Consider the following 17,306-nt stretch of genomic DNA (forward strand, 5'->3'; position numbering starts at 1 on the left):
TCAAGGGCTGCAAGCAATGCCGATCTGCCACAGACAAAACCGAGTTTGTCAGCAATTTGCAAACATTGGTTTAATGTCACTGCACTTGCAATGATGACGAATGCTCCTTGTTCCCATGTTCCCTGTGGTCCTGCCACCCTGCCTGCCCATGGGAATACCTGCGGGGATACAGCTATAGCTGCATCCTTTATCCATGCAGATTAAAAAGAGGAGGTCCTGGGCTGCCGATGGATATGCAGGAGCAATACATTGGCTTGTTCTCGCTCATTTTGACCCTAGCCATGCATACATCCCGATAGGAGGTGCCCATAGGCGTGCATACACAGGGGCTATTGCTTCTCCAGTTTTCTTCTGTGAGAAAATGAAAGTTCATGGAAAATTTGGAAAAATGGAAAAAAACCCTGATTTTTGGAAGTGTTTTAGTATTTACAGGACTTCGTCTTCCAACAGGATGGCTCCACCGAAACGTCCCTAACCCGCCCCTGTCTATATATAGACCTGTCACCTACACTTCTTCAAAGCATTGCAGGTGTTGACGTGGTGCCACCATGTGCCTGGTGGGGAGGGTACCTGGATGTGGCTTGGAGCAGCAAGGTGCAGAGGGTTAATGGGGGCAGCAGCATCCCATGGCTGAACCCTCCTGTGATGTAAATACTTACTTCTATCCCTCCTGGGTAGAAATTATAATAAAAGTATATATTAAATTATATAATTTTATACAAAATTTTTATAAATTTATAATCCTCTGGGGATATGAGCATATTCTGCAAATGAGGTGTGCTCAGGAGCATGGACCAGCAGCACCAGGCTCAGAAAATCCATCCCCATCCCATGGGGATCATGAGCAGGACTAAACTGGCGCCTCCTTAGTGACCTGTTTGGGGCTCAGTCCAGTGGGGTGCAAAGTTTTGGGGCTATGTGCTCACATGAGACCTTGGCAATGCTGGATGAGAACCAGGAGGTGGATACCACCCTCCCTCTGCCTTCTCCTTGAGCAAAAAAAATGACCTTGAGCAAAAAAAAACGACACACCATCAGTGAAGGAAGAGTTAGTATATGAACTACTAGTAGTTAGTATATGAACTACTACAGGAGCTTGATCCCCACAAATCAATGGGCTCTGACGACATCCACCTGAGGGTTTTGAGAGAGCTGGCTGACATCATCGCAAGGCAGCTCTCCATAATCTTCGAGAAGTCATGGAGAATGGGGGATGTCCCAGAGGACTGGAGGAAGGCAAGTGCTACCCCTGTCTACAAGAAGGGCTCAAGGGAGGATCCGGGTAACTACAGGCCCATCAGCCTTTCTTCAATCCCTGGGAAAGTTATGGAATGAATCCTCCTGGGGGCCCTCACAAGTCAAATGAAGCACATGAGTGGGAAAAGCCAACACGGCTTCACTAAAGGCAAATCGTGCTTGACAAACCTAGTGGCCTTCTATGACAAAGTGACTTGCCTGGTTGACATGGGGCGGGCGGTGGACAATGTCTATCTGGACTTCTCCAAGGTCTTTGATACAGTTCCCCATGGCCTCCTCCTGGAGAAATTGATGTGTAATGGCCTCGACGGGTAGTCTGTGCAGTGGGTGGGGAACTGGCTGACAGGCCGCACCCAAAGGGTGGTGGTAAATAGCTCTTTCTCAAAGTGGCAACCTGTGGCACTAGTGGAGTCCCCCAGGGATCGATATTGGGCCCAATGTTATTCAATATCTTTATAAGTGATCTGGATAACAGCAGCAAGTGTAGCCTGATGAAGTTTGCTGATGACACCAAGTTGAGTGGGGAAGTAGACACTCCAGAAGGGAGAGCTGCTCTGCACAAAGATATGGATAGGCCGGAAGAGTGGGCCAGCAAGAACCTTATGAAGTTCAACAAGAACAAGTGTAAGGTCATGCACCTGGGAAAACATAATCTGGGAGTGCAGCACAGACTGGGATCCACCTGGCTGGAGAGCAGCTCTGTGGAAAGGGACCTGGGGGTCCTGGTGGCCAGAAAGCTCAATATGAGCGAACAGTGTGCTGCTGCGGCCAAGAAGGCCAACAGGACTCTGGGTTGCATCAAAAAGGGCATCGCCAGCAGAAAGAAGTCATTATCCCGCTCTACTCAGCGCTTGTCAGGCCACACCTGGAGTACTGTGTACAGTTCTGGTCCCCGCTATACAAAAAGGACGTGGACAGGCTGGAAGGGGTCCAGAGAAGGGCCACCAAGATGATCAGAGGACTGGGAAGCTGCCATACGAGGATAGGCTGGGAGAAGTGGGTTTGTTCAGCCTTGAGAAAAGGAGGCTCAGAGGGGATCTCATCAGCACGTACCAGTACTTAAGGGGTAGCTACAAAGAAGATGGAGACTCCCTTTTTACACAGAGTCACATGGAGAGGACAAGGGGGAATGGACACAAGTTGCTCTTTGGGAGATTCCGATTGGACACCAGGGGGAAATTTTTCACACTGAGGACAGTCACCATTGGAATAATCTCCCCAGGGAAGTGGTTGACTCGGCCACGTTGGACACCTTCAAGAGTCGTCTGGACAGGGTGCTGGGCCATCTTGTTTAGACTCTGCTCTTCCTAGAAAGGTTGGACTAGATGATCCCTGAGGTCCCTTCCAACCTGTGATTCTGTGATTCTGTGAAATGTTCTGTGAGCTCAGCCACTGCACAAATCCAGAGCCCACCTCCACCAGCACAGCCAGCTTCGGGTTTTCCTGCTTAACAAATTCACAAACACTTCTGGGATGACCAGAACAGCTTTTTCCCTGTAATTAGCCACCCAACCTCTCTCTCATTCCCCCTCTAACAACTCACAACGCATGAAGTCAAGTCTGATGTCGGGGCACCCTGAGGGATGCTCCAGGCAGATCCATACTCCACAGCCAACAAGATCCCCCTCCCAACCCTTTCCGTCTAGAAAACATCAGCTTGGAACAATAAATGCATCTCCAGTTAAGGAAAGATGGGGAAAAAACATGAAAACAACCCAAATACACTGGACCGAGTGGGAATTTGCCTTTTGGTTGTCCATGTGGGGGCTCACATGAGTCAGGGAGGAGAGACCCTGGAGCTACCTCCCCACTGAAATTTAATTTGCTTTTCTCACTTTCTCTTAAAGGTTTAATTTTAACTCACCATTGCTAAAGGAAATCTTGTAGCATTGGAAACACCCCTGTTCATTTAAAACCAGCTCTGCTCACTTGCATTGAACTATTCCCCTGTCCTCACTGTGGGTTTTGGCACATAACTACAAACTAGTGGCAATGCTCAGTGATCCTGAACAAGTCTTCCTTGGCAAAATAATGCACTAAGCACATCAAATCAAGAATTGCAGAAGTGGGAGTAGGTCCTGCCCTATATCCTCACACAACTCCATCACGACAGCACATCCCCAGATATATTTTCTCTCTTGCCTATTAAATACATTTACTTAAAAAGAAGAATAAAGCAGAGGCAATCTTCAGTGCAACATGAAGCTTGAAGGAGCAAGGAGAAACTCAAAGCAAGTCTGAGGCCACCATGCCTCAGCACCTGCAAGCAAATATATCGCATAATCCCACTCCTAAATGGATTAAATTCCTTCTTAAAACCAGATGGCCCCTGGCTGTCCTCAGAATCCCTCCAGAAACTCTCCTGACAGCCAAAAACCTTCCACTAAGTTTTTTAAGGGCTTACATGGTAATTGGTTGTACTATTCATTGCTGTGACTGTGCATCTCGTTTCATCTGCAGAAACAACAAATACACACAGTATTTGATTCCCTCCAAACCAAAAGCTGCTTTATAGCCCATAGAGGAAGCGATTACTACTTATATTGCAAACACACAACATAGAAGCCTCAAATTTTGTACTTTCCAATGTGCTCATGTATTCTAAAACACCCTTTTTTCTCTCTTTTAAATCAGAGTTAAAGTTTGCCTGTACATGTTGGCTACACTTTGGTAATATTAAAAATACAGAGTTTGGGACTGTACTTACTTCCATAGTAGCTTTGCTTTAGTCAACAAAGTAGGGCTGGAAATACCACATGCCTGGCAAGAAATTCAGCTTCAGGTGGCAGGGGACCGATGGCTGGAAGGATGGCCGATGGCAGCAGGTCAATGAGCATCCTCTTCCTTTTTGCACCTGCCTGTCTATTTCTACACCTATTGGGGAAGAGCACAATTATTAATAATTAAAATAATTAAGAGGATAATCAGAGCAGGGCAACTGCTGGATCCCAAGCACCCTCATTGAACACCCTGAAGCTGCAGCTACATGCAAAGAATGGGGCCCTTCCGTAAATGTTTTTTACCTGCACCCTGGTTCCATGATAACCAAGTAGAAGCAAGCAAAAATCAAGCAGAGTTCAAAACTTATGTGGTTTCTGGCTTTTTATCTACATTAAAACATTCAGTCTGGAGCCACAGGGCATGGAAAGGGACCCCAAACACAGCCTGAGCCACAGGGCATGGAAAGGGACCCCAAACCCATCCTGAGCCCCAGAGCCATGGGGCATAGCCAGCAGCAATATCAACTGTTGGGGGGTTCCCTTGTCTGACATGAACCTCCTGCCTCTGTGCTAGCCAGGACAGCCAGCACGGTACTCTCCCTCTTCCTCCTCCTCCTATCCTCCACTGTTTCAGCTGCCTGCTGAGTTCCATTTTAAGTGACAATCAAATCCCCATGGAGCAGCCGCGGAGAATATTCACTCCCAGCAAACTGCCCGGCATGAGATGGAATAGGACTAGCACACACAGGCAGCTGGTGCATGACCAGCATCCCTGCTGCTTGCTCCAACATGGGCTTCCACTCCATCGCTGCAGGTCCTACCAGGCTGGTCTGTACCATGTGCAACTGAAAAACCTATCAAAGGGTCTGGCAGCTCGCAGGCAGGTCAGGCAGCAGCATGCTCCTCAACAAGCCCATCCAGCCAGTGATGGATGGAACATTTTAGGATCTGCAGTGACCCTATAACCTGCCTCAGCGCCTTGCCTGCTTTTCTTCCCACCCAAGGCAAGCTGCTCCACTAAGCCAGGAGAAGATGCCAGCCCACCATGTAGCCAAGTTCGTCCTGTTTTCAATGAGCAACTCTGGTCCCACCACAGGCACTGGGAATCAAGTGTCCCCCAAACAACATGGCCATGGGAGCCCACCTGGAGCCATCAAAGTCTCAGAGAGCAGCCCCCAGGGCACCTCTGCTCTCCGCACCCAGGCTACCTTATTGACAGTGCCATTCCTTCACTATTTCTTTTCCTTTAATTAAATCAGTGTTTTTCAACAGGGAAGGAAAAGCAACGAAGTATTTCCTCCTGAGAAGTTTTTCTCACCCCACAAATCTCTGGTAGCTCCAGTTTCTCTCCTCCACCCCCAGGACCTTCTCCAGCCCTCCAAACCACAACCACTGTTAAAATACAAGTACAGAACCTTCTCTATCAGCACTCTTCATCCTGTGCTGCATTACCCCACCACCCATCAATCAAGCTGCACTGCGTGTTTGCCTCAAAACTGAAGGAAATTCAGCTTATTTGATCCTCAGACTCTTGAGGTGCAATTTCTCAACAGCTGGAGACAAGGATCTATCCCTTGCCAAAAAGAAAGGTACAACCCCTTGTAGCAGCACTGGCCAGCAGCAAGGGCTTTGTTCTGAATGGGAAGGAAATAAAACCAAGCTTAAATTATTTCTGCAAGGGGAGGGGGGGGGGAGCAGTGGGAAATAATACCTTTTGCTGCTGTTGGCACACTGCTTTGATCTTTACTTTGTAGTTACCATAGTGACAAAAAAGGCATAGTCAGAATAAATTGCTGAAAGTTGATGGTGTCCTATATATTGTGGGTTGGATGAGTGGACAGCAAGGTGGATTGAGAACTGGCTCAACAACAGAACTCAGAGGGTCGTGATCAATGGAGTAGAGTATGGACGGATGCCTGTCACTAGTGGTGTTCCCCAGGGGTCTGTGCTGGATCCAGACCTGTTTAATATATTCATCAATGACTTGGATTATGGGATAGAGTGTAACCTCAGCAAGTTTGCTGATGACACCAAGCTGGGAGGAGGGGCTGATACACCAGAAGGCTGTGCTGCCATCCAGCGAGACCTGGACAGGCTGGAGAGCTGGGCCGAAGGGAACCTGATGAAATTCAACAAGAGCAAGTGCAAGGTCCTGCACCTGGGGAGGAACAACCTCACGCACTGGTACAGGCTGGGGGCTGAACTACTGGAAAGAGGCTCTGTTGAGAAGGACCTGAGAGTGCTGGTGGACAGCAAGGTGTCCTTGTGGCCAAGGCCAACGGTATCCTGGGATGCATTAAAAGGAGTGTGGCCAGAAGGTTGAGGGAGGTTATCCTCCCCCTCTACTCTGCCCTAGTGAGACCACATTTGGAGTGCTGTGTCCAGTTTTGGGCCCCCCAGTTTAAGAAGGACAGGGAACTGCTTGAGCAAGTCCAGCGGAGAGCTACGAAGATGATCAGGGGACTGGAGCATCTCTCTTATGAGGAAAGGCTGAGAGACCTGGGTTTGTTCAGCTTGGAGAAGAGAAGACTGAGGGAGGATCTCATCAATACCTATAAATATCTAAAGGGTGGGTGTCAGGACGATGGGACTAGGCTCTTTTCAATAGTGCCCAACGACAGGACAAGGGCCAATGGGCACAAGTTGGAACACAGGAAGTTCCACCTCAATATGAGAAAAAACTTCTTTCCTGTGAGGGTGACAGAGCAGTGGGACAGGCTGCCCAGAGAGGTTGTGGAGTCTCCTTCCCTGGAGACATTCAGAACCCGCCTGGATGCGTTCCTGTGCCCCTTGCTCTAGGTGTGCCTGCTCAAGCAGGGGGGTTGGACAAGATGATCTCCAGAGGTCCCTTCCAACCCCCACCATTCTGTGATTCTGTGATATGTTTCTCCAGCGCATGAGTGCAGCCTGGAAACATCCCCCAGCTGCTGCAACTTCTGCTTAGCCTCAGTGTATGGCTCACAGGGAATATTTACGTTCTGCCACACATTAAGTGATATTTAGGCACATCTCAGACACAGAAAGCTCCACCACTGGTGTTTCATAGTCTGGAGGAAGGAGGTAGAGGGTTTGCCTTGTCTAGGAAATTAAGTGGTAATATTGCAACTTGGTGATGGACCATCATCATCTTCATCCGGGACCAGAGGGTACTTGGGTGCTGAGGATGGGGGTGCAATAAAAGGGATATAAAACAGCAGAGGAAGAGAGCGGGGAGAATATCTCCATAATCCAATAAACCTTTTTTCCAGCTGCTCTGAGGTCTGCACTAATACAGCACCAGGCTAAAAAACCCCCAAATGTTCCAAGCTATTTTTACTGAAAAATTATGTCCCCGATTGCTTTGCTTTCACCTGGATTGCTCACCCAAGGACTGAGTTTTAGGACAGAAAGTTGTTGCCAGTTCCAAAAAAGCCAGAAACTTCAGGGATTTCCATTTCTCCCCAAAAACACTGCCCAAGCCAGTTCCTACTGGTTAGACAAGATTTAAGAGTCCAGGCAACCTTTGTTCCAGCCACTTGCAGCTCTTAATTGGGGTGACCTAACCTGGAGGTACCTGCTTTTCCCCCCAACCAACCTCCACCAATGCCTTAATACTTCCTTTTATACTGAAAAGGAGCAAAGCCCCATTAGCATTTATTCCTCTCCTATGGAGAGGTTCATTGCAGGTTTGGATGGATCAAAGCATTCCCAGTGAGAAACTGGGACACGCTCCCATGCCGGGGCAACCCCTCAGACTGGCTGGTCCCCATCCCATGGAGCAGGGGAATGGCTGGCTACAAGAAGCAATGAGATACTGTTGCAGGCTCTGATCATCCTGATTTTCCCATGTACAGGCAATTGGAAATTGCTGATTCTTATGTTTCCATTGATGGAGCAGCCCAAATATTTGCAGGGCTCTGAGCCCAAGCAGCCTTATAAAGGTGCAGAGCAAATGGTGATGATGCCAGACCCCTATGATACATGCACAGAATAAAATATAATAAAAAACAGAGGAGCATGGCCAGTATCAGCACAGCAGAAGAGCTTTGATAGCTGAAAAAGGGGCAAAAAGAATTACCACCTGGAGGGACAAGGCAAAGGCAGCATGGGCTATTGCACCCATCTGGTAGGCAGGGGGTGGGGAAATACCTCTTTCCAAAGTCCCAGAGAAAGACTGTAGGAGATCCCAACCACTCCTGAGTGCCTATCAACTCCTTTAAATCCAAGAACCCATGAGGATGGAGCTGTGCTTGAGACATGGAACCAGCCTCAGGCTTTGCCAACCCCTGCCTTGCTTCGATGCTGTTGACACACAGCTCTTAAGTCAATCCGTGCACAACTAATACGCTACATCTGCTGTGTATTTTGCTCGGCATTTGTTTGCTTTAGTTCTGTTGAATCTCTTCCCGCACTCCCTGGTAAGCTCTAATGACGTGCAGCGGCTGCTGTTGTTGCACCATTATGCTGCAATAATCTTTGGACAATTATTTGCTGGATTCACCCTGTTGCTGGATGAAACAGTGTTTTCGCCGACTGTCAGTTATACATTTCTCCAAGACGAAGCCAGACCACGGGGAACCATTCTGGCAGTAAATTAAGAGTTGCCAATGCCAGGAACATCCTAGAGAAGTATCTCCAGCTTCAGATGCTCATTAACGATTAAGCATGTGTCAGGTGAGGTTGGGTCCTGGGGCAATATGTGATGCCTATGGGAGAGTCTGCACCCAAAGCAGGGATGGGTCCTGGGTGTTTGCACACTTGGTTCCTAAAGATATCATTTCTTCTTCAAATACCATTCCAATTTTTAATTTCTCTTAACTCCTAGGAAAAGCAAGGCTTTTCTAAGCCAAACTCATACAAGAAGAGGCAGCAAGATGTCAGAGGTTGATTCCTCACTATGATGTCTCCTACAAAGTCCACTGTTCCATAGCCCCCCGAGTCAATGCACTGTCCCACATGCTTGTGGGGGTCCCAAGATGGAAGACAGCCTATAAATCCAAAATAAATTGTTCCAGCAGAGGGGAAAATCTATGCAGTTGATGGGTTGGAGGGTCTGGTCTCTGGGTCAAGCTTGCGGGGAGGAAGTTATCCAGCAAAGCTCCAGGTGGAGCCTTGCAGGAAAGGAAGGGATACTTCTGTACCGGGGAGGGCTGGGGTGCTGGCTCAGGTCCTTGTGTTTAAAGCTTTTAGTCTCAAAGACACACAAAAAAGGAATATTTTTTTCATGGTTATTATTTTAAAACAAACCCTCAGAAGCTAATTTGACTTGGGGGATACTCCTAGAACATCTCAGAGGTAACTTGCTTGCAGATCAAAACACCTGGTACTTTACATGGAGCTTTCATCTTCCCTTGCTGCCTTCTGCTGTTCCTGTAATTAGAGACAAAGGTCCTTTGTCTCCAGCTCAACCTGCCCTTTCCCTCTCCCTTCCAGAAGATACCAACTCCATTTGATTTTTAATGACCAGCCTTCTTTTTTTTAACAAGCTTGCTCCTGCATGCCCCATTATGCTGGTTTCGAGCCATTATGGGGTTTTTTGCAACATCTTCCCCCCTGCATCATTAATGTTGTTGCACATCAGGTCTTAAATACAGTCACCCAGCCCATCTGCCAGCAGGCTCAGGGCTCGGTGGGTTTCTAATCAGCTGCTTCTGTTTAAGTGATGCTCACCCAGGCTGGGAGCAAGCACAGGCAGCATTAGGACCTGAGCATTTTCCCTCCCTCTTTTAAACGGGATTTTACCTTCCACTCCTTGTTTCCAGGTCAGAAAGGAGTGAGGAGACACTTCCCATGCAGCCCTGGAGCTATTTAGCCCTAGGGCACATATTAATAGGTTACAGAGATAACCAGCTGCTTACATCTGTTCTCCCATTACCTTCCCATCAATGATGCATGAACCCATCTCCACAGGCTCAACCTGTCCTCAAAAACCCAAATTAAGATGGGGATTAACAGCCTCCTCTGGACAGACCATGCCCAGTCAGTAGGCATCAACACCAATGCCAAAGCCAGGCATTGGGCAAGCCCACGTCGTAGGACCAAAGCTGTAAAAAAGCCTTTTTATTTCAGCTCTGCTGCACACAGAAGGAATTGTTTCATTCAACTGGGAGTAGCGAGCAGGGCCAGCCAGCAAAATGAGATTTTCCAACAGCAGGAGGAGGCAGAAAGTGGGCCACCCACCCCAGTACCACATCTTCACATCACCGCTTCCCATCTCACCTTTAATCCTTTACTTTATTTCAACAGGATATGAAATTGCTGGAGGGGCGAGAGAAGAGATACCACTGACGTTACACCATTTGCTTTCATTACTCATGATTAAATGCATCATTCCAATAACCATCTCCAAAGGGGATGAAGAGGCTGTACTGAGCACGGCTCATGATGCTCTCAAACCCCAGCAGCAAGGACAGACACAAAAAAAGAAACCAAGCCAGGACATCACATGGACATATCCGATGGGATAATAAAATGGGGCTCCTGAAGGAGAAAGCCAAAGCTTGCTTTCAACAGTGGACATTGGCCTTCGGATGTCCCAGTAGTTTGGGTAGCTTGACCAGAGCCCCAGGACTCTGTAGTGATGGATGAGGGATGTATCGTGGTACCCGAGCCCAGTACTTGGTGTTTTCCTTGAACACCCAGTTGTGGGGCTCGTGGGATTTCCAGGGAGATGTTACCAGCTGGCAGCAAGCTCTTCCACTAGGGTTGGCACCCCAAGTAACCCCCTTTCCATTAACATATATTAGATTGAGAAAGAAAATTAAATAACACAAGATCTGGATATCCTATGGCCAGCATCAGGACCTGGGTACCAAACCGGGTGCCTGCACACAGCATCTGCTCTTTAAATGAAGGCTGAGCTGAATCATCATCTTTATGAATCTGAAAATAGGGTGCTGCTTCAAACAGTGCTGCCACATGTGTGAAGCCAGGGGTGCTGGCAGCTCCTTTTCCCCTGCTTAGTTATGGACCAAACTAGATGTGGACCAAAATCCCGAAGAACCCAAAAGCTCCGGAGCTGCCAGCTCATCTTTTGCGTGCCCTGCAAGTGCAAGTCTTATTTGTTCATTGATAAAGGATAATGGAAGGATTAGTGGAGAGAAAAGCAACCACAGAGCCACAGAATATACCCAATATATTAAAAAACACCAAGAAGCCTCATTACTTTCAGAGGGTTCTGCACCCCCGTCCTCCTGCGATACACAAAAATACACCAAAATCTGCACCGAGAGATTCCTATGCTTCTTGTGAACAGGGGAAAGGGGAAACAAGGTAAATACATCGACCCCCTGGTCCAGTACAGTGCAGGGACCATGCACAAGCCAGCTGCTTTCTGGGTGTAAATATCCCTGTTCCTGTACGATGGTCATTTGCTCCTGTCCTGCCTCCAGCAGGATGAGCTAAAGCCCATAAAAACCAGAGGTCACAGGACCTTTAACTGGTTGGAACAGCTGCCTTTCTAGGAAAATACAGCAGTGAGTTTCTAGAGCAGCAGGAGTTAAAAAGTTCTCCTCATCCGTCAGCACCATCCAGTCTCCTATGAATTTCAGGAAAAAAAAAAAAGAAAGGGAAAAATAAAAGCCTGACAACACCGAATTAAAACAGCAGCCATCCTTTTCTCCCATTACTTTAAAACACGAGCTCATGCAGCATCCTACTTTCAGGGAGAATCAAAGTGATTTTATTCCCCTGCAAAGCAGATGCTCAAGAGCCCAACACATCGGGGGAACATGGGTGTGGTGGTACCCTTTGGCCAAGGTACCCTTGCACAACATATCAAATGAGCATCACCATTGGCTGCCTCCATCCGCAGTTAAATCAAGCCCAATTATGACAGGTGCAATTTTATATCACTCTTTGGCTTTTATTGCCATCGTAACCGGTCCAGCTGGCATCAGGCTGGTGGTAGTTAATAGCGAGAGATGCACTGAGATAAATAAAAGGGGGAGAGAGGTTTCTTCTTCCGTGCTGTGCCTGAAATCCATCCCTGCATGGCTCAGACTGACCGTGGGGCCAAGGCTGGCAAAGGGAGAAGCCAAAGCCTTGCAGGGGATGTTTGATCTCCATCAGTACTGCTGGGGAGCTCACAGCATCCCCCATGGCTGGGTTGAGAGAACAGGGATGCGATAATTTGCCTAAGAGGGTGGGACGGAAAGACATCCAGAGCTTGTCACCGGGAGGTGGCTTGTGCCACCCAACCCAAGCATGTAGCCAGGTGTAATGCACAGGAATGAGCAGCCTCAAAGGCAACATTTTTGGTAAATGCTTTCCCACAGAGCCCAAAGGATAAGTCCTGCCTGGAGCTGATACTATTTCAGCAACTCCCGTTCCCCAACGCCTGATCCACAGCCCCCAGGGCTCAAATCCAGGGACCTGATTCTGCTTGTTGCTCTTCTCCTGGGACAGCGTCAAGACATGTGCCTGAGCCAAGGCTCCCCCCATCCCCAGGTTACCACTGAGCCTTTCAAATACATTAAATTAATTCTCATCCCACCCAGTACATCCTGGAGACAGATGAGGATCAGCTGAGAAGCAACCCTAAAAACTCAGTTGTCGCACCAGCCTTGAGGAGTCTCACCAGGGATGGAAAAAGCAGAGTTTTAAGAGCAAACAGCAAGGGCAGCTCCATAACCAACTCCATGAGACCCCTGCAGCAGGGAGGGACCTGGACCACCCTGCTGGGAGATGAATGGGACTTCAGCCTGGTCTTAAATTAACATGAGAGCTTTTAAATTTACTTAGAGGGCTGGGAAAGGTGTAGGTACCCTGCATCAGCCCCTCCCTTCCCCAGTTCTTTAGAGCAAGTTCAAGGGAAAAAATAAAAAGCAAACATAGTAGGAATCACCCAATTTACCCAAGTGATCACACAGCTCCAAGTAAACCCCCGGAGAAGGATGAAGTGTCTTGGCCGCTGCGGTAGAGCATCACAGCAGCTGGTGTGTGGAAAGGAGGAAGAGATTTACTATTCCTGCTGCTTGTGTTTCTCTTTCCCTACCCCCTCTTTTTTGTAATAATAATCATAAGTGGGGGGGCACGAGGGGATGGACGGGAAATCTTCTGCACCTCCCCATGATGCTGCCTTATTAAAAAAATTAACAATTAGTCATCTGAAGAAGCAATAAAGAGAGCCAGCATCAGAGAGGTGCGATTTGAATTTCAATGTGCTATGGGAGGGATGGGGAGCTAAGGTTCTGGGATAAGAGCTGCCAATCTCCCCTCAGAACCTACAGCCACCCCTTTCCACCCAGCTCTCTCTACTCTGGGACTCAAATATAGCTCACAGCAAGCACCTTGCTCCATCTCCCCCAAAATTCATCGTCACTTGCTCCCCAGGCTCAGCTCTCAGCCATGTTTTGGCACAGGCACTTTGCACAGGACACTGAGCAAGGAGGGGATCAGCTCCCCTGCAAAGCTGCTTTGCTATTAGTCATCATGTGCAGAAGGGCTGAGGGGACCCCAGAATCCCACCCCAAGGCAGCTGGACCTCAACAAGCCTAGCTTTCTGGATCTGGTGCCTGGGATGCAGGCTGGGGTGGGATGGACAAGACGGAAGGAGGCTGGGGTGGGAGGCATGCCCAGCCCAGGGCTCCCCTTCCTCACACCTCTTCATCCTTCCCTCTGCAATCCCATTGGAGTGTTTTAAAAGAAAATTAATTTGAAGAGGGCTGGAGATTTAATATAAATCTGCATCTCACCTTTTTCTCATGAACACATTAATGGTCTCACCTTATTTCATACATCCCCAGCTCTGGTTTGCCAGGAAAAGCTCTAAAACATGACCCAAGGTCACTCTAAAGACTCAGGATCAAGCCCATGAAAACAGAAGCCAAACGTATTTCTGACCACAGTGAAATGAGCCCAAGGGGTATAAGGGGTAATAAACCCCCTCAAAGCCAAAACCCCTGCCACAGCTAAGCCCCCAGACCCCTTCTACCTCAGGGACGAGGCTGGGGGGAAGGCCCCAGCTGCTGGCCCTTCTCTTACAGCACATTTCACATTTTACCCAGGACCAGGAATTCAGAGGCGGAGAGCTGCCAGACAGAGAAAATATAAATGCAGCCCCACAGCCCAACAAATGAACAATATCTTTATTAGCATCTTCCTTTTATTATAGGTTATAGGGAATTTTTCCCCTTCATTGCCTTTCTCCTCCTTCCTTTATTCCCATGAACTGTGACATTTATGGGACTAGACAGTCACAATGCCTTTGCCCAACATCTCCCAAGGGACATAAAGCTACATGGGGGACACTCATCCCCCTTCAAGAAAGGCAGCAGGCAGGTACAGTGAAGGAATTGCAATGTCCAAGAAGGGGCTGGAGTGTTTCCCCCATCATCAGTAGAGGGAGGAAAAAAAAAAAAAAAAAGTATGACTTCCCAAAGCTTTCACTTCCCAAGGAAAGCACCAAGCTGGGGGCTCACCACCCGAACAAGCCAGACATCGCAGATGAAGGGACGACAGGCAGAGCTAGAGACGCTCCCCAGTGCCAAATATAGGAGACCCATCTTCTCCCACCCTTGGAGCCAGCCTGTTTACACCACAAATAAAAACTCCCTGATCAAGTTGGAACATCCCTTTGCCCCTGAATTCCTGACACCGCATCCCCCCGGGGACCTCCTGTGTCCTCCAGCATCTTCAGCTGCCATGGCAAAACCTTCCTCCCATCCCCATGGGCTCCTCTCAGTACCCCGCATCCCAGGGGAGACAGAGATGCTCGGTGATATGCTTAAAAGCAAGCTGACCTCTTTAGCCATGCATGGATGCTGCCGAACAGCCGGCAGGCCAGGGAAACATCTGCGGTTCCCTCTCCTAGAAGATGCAAATAGCCTCTGGCGGAGGCTGGGAGGCTAGGCGGGATCAGGTCCAGCACAGCTGCTGGAGGCTCAGGCAGAGGGTCACACTCAAGAAAAGGGTGCCTATATAATAATAAATATATCACCAATGTGCCCATCCCAGCAGAGCCATGGGCCTCCCAAAACCAGCCCCACCTGCCACTGAGATCCCCAAGGAGCAACGCAACTTGGTTTGCAAAGAGGAGGGACCCCACAGTTTAATCTCAGTCCCCCCTAATGGATTAAAAATGGATTATTTTTTATTATTACATTCTTTTTCTTCCCATCCTGTAGGGATTGGCATTTAGAGGAAAGAGCAGATTGTTGCATTTAATTAAAAGCTCTAAGCCTTTTCCTGCTTCAAGTTGCACTAGGAGCAATCTCTAAACAACATTCAGCAGAGAGGAAACAGCACTGACTGCTGCTCTGCTTTAAAAAAAATTAAAAAATAAAACAGCACAAGCTACGGAACAGGGAGTTCTTCCAACAGTCTGTTTTCTGTACCCTGGAAAATAATAGCAACCCATATGGAAAGTCCACATAGCTATTTGCCAGGTGCCTTGTGAGGTATAAAATCCACAGAAGAAATTACCTGTAAAACAGGGTGGGATGCTGGGGCTGTGTTTGTTTGATGCATCTCATTCCCTTTGGATGCAAACATGTGGCACAGTGCAGGATTTTCCCCTCTGTGGGAAATGTCACCCTAAATATCAGCAACACAGGGCAGAGCCCTGCTCCCAGCCCAGCTAGGTGCAGTCAAGGAGGGAGGGGAAAAAAAAGGCTGAGAAATATGTTCCAGGCATATCTGACCATGGGGTGGTGAAATTTAATGTTTTTTCATGAGGTGTTTATGGGGTGCCTGTATCCTACAGCTGAGCTGGCATTGCAGCCGGTACCTTTAAGAGGCAGGGGTGAGGGGGCAAACCTGGCACTAAAAGGGAAATTGAGGCACCGTGACAGCAAGGGATGGTGGTTAAATCGGATACTTGAAGGAGACCAGAGTAGCTAAATAAAAAAAGTTATTTTAAAAAATTATAAAACAATGAAAATATTCCAATTCTCAAGCCCCTGATGATGCTGACAAGATTTTGGCTGGTCCATGAATAAAACTCTGAAGCCACTTGCAAGCATACAGGTTCCTCACATCCAATAAAGCCTCCCCAGTACCCCCCCATGCAGACAATCAGCTCTTCTGCTCAATGAGGGGATCAAAGATGTGGTGACATGCTCCTGAAGAGGATGCTTTTCTTGGTTGGACATTTCCCAAACACTTTGGAAACCTGTTTTCTCTCAGAAAACACCAAAAGGCACATGGTAACTCTGTCCTACTTCTGCCTCAGCTCTTAAACCTAAGGGGTTTATTTATTTATTTATTTTTTTACCTGGCCAAAACAACACCAGTTTGGGTACATGCTTGGGTTGCCTGAATCTCCCCTCCAAGCCAGTGCAGGAGTTGCAGCATGTCCTGGTATGGGTCATCACAGGCTTGCAGCACCAAGCAACCCCTCCATGCCCTAAAAACCTTCTGCATTTCCCTTTGAACCCTCTAAATTGGCTCTGAAAGGTTTAATCCATTCTCCCTCCTGTTTTTAATCCAAAGCAAGCAGATCTCTGTGGCCAGAGCCTCCAGGACAGGCCCTACTCCAGGTCCCTGCATGGGTTGATCTCCTGGATGACACACACGGATGGCAAGGACAGAGCCAGACTCCCACATCCCCAAAATTTATCAGGGGTTCCTCTGCAAAGCCAGCTCAGGTGGGATGCAAAATATATTTAATTAAACTCAATTAAAGACACTTAAACCTGATGGGAAGAAAAACAAGCCTTGCTTTCCTGAGGAGGCAGCCAGCATCTTCTCAGGTAAAGATGAACTAGCTGGTTTGATTTATTCCCTCCTCGAAAGCGGAGCATCCAAGAGATGGCTCAGCAAAGACCAGGACAAACTCAAAGCAGAAGTTTGAGCTCCCACTCCTCCTTCTGAACCACACCAACGTGTTTTTCCCACCTCCCCATCCTTAAGCCGCTTACTTAGAGAGATGTACGCAAATCCAGACAGAAGATTAAAATATCGTGGAAAAGCAAGACTAATTAAAGCTACAATCATCTCATGCTGCAAAATCATTTCAGGTTTTCCAGGTGATAATGCAGAGGGGGACAGTGCCTGGGATGCCGGTCCACCTGCCTGAGCTCTTACAGGCATTTACCCAGTACTGCAAACAGATTATGTTATTAGGAGAGAGTAATTAGGAAGCTGGACTATAAACTTTTTTAATTCATGGGCTCTTTCCCTCTCTTCATGTCTGCTCCTACCTCAAAGGCATTATCAGTGCGATCTTTGATCTTATCTCCTCAAGCCCTGGGTTTTTTTTATTTTAAACTCTCTACTACTGGCCTGATAATTCCCTCCTTGCCCTGTGTCAGCTCCATTCTCACCCTCTGCTTTTCTTTTAAGTCTTCCTAAGATGCGGGCAGGGGAACAATGCAGGCAGTTTTGTCCCTCCTTCCCATCCCGATGTGA

The 17,306-nt window shown here is 48.0% G+C and overlaps 1 long non-coding RNA gene across 1 annotated transcript in view; it reads right to left on the reverse strand.

Moving 5' to 3' along the window:
• Nucleotides 1-3,977: 3,977 nt before the first annotated feature.
• LOC135314310 (uncharacterized) overlaps nt 3,978-17,306 on the reverse strand; it is a 50,259-nt gene continuing 36,930 nt past the window's right edge. The window contains exon 3 of the long non-coding RNA XR_010373784.1: nt 3,978-4,131. This is a non-coding gene — a long non-coding RNA (uncharacterized LOC135314310). The remainder of the gene's footprint in view (nt 4,132-17,306) is intronic.

Source organism: Phalacrocorax carbo, chromosome 7 (assembly GCF_963921805.1).
Source record: "Phalacrocorax carbo chromosome 7, bPhaCar2.1, whole genome shotgun sequence".
Classification (NCBI taxonomy): domain Eukaryota; kingdom Metazoa; phylum Chordata; class Aves; order Suliformes; family Phalacrocoracidae; genus Phalacrocorax; species Phalacrocorax carbo.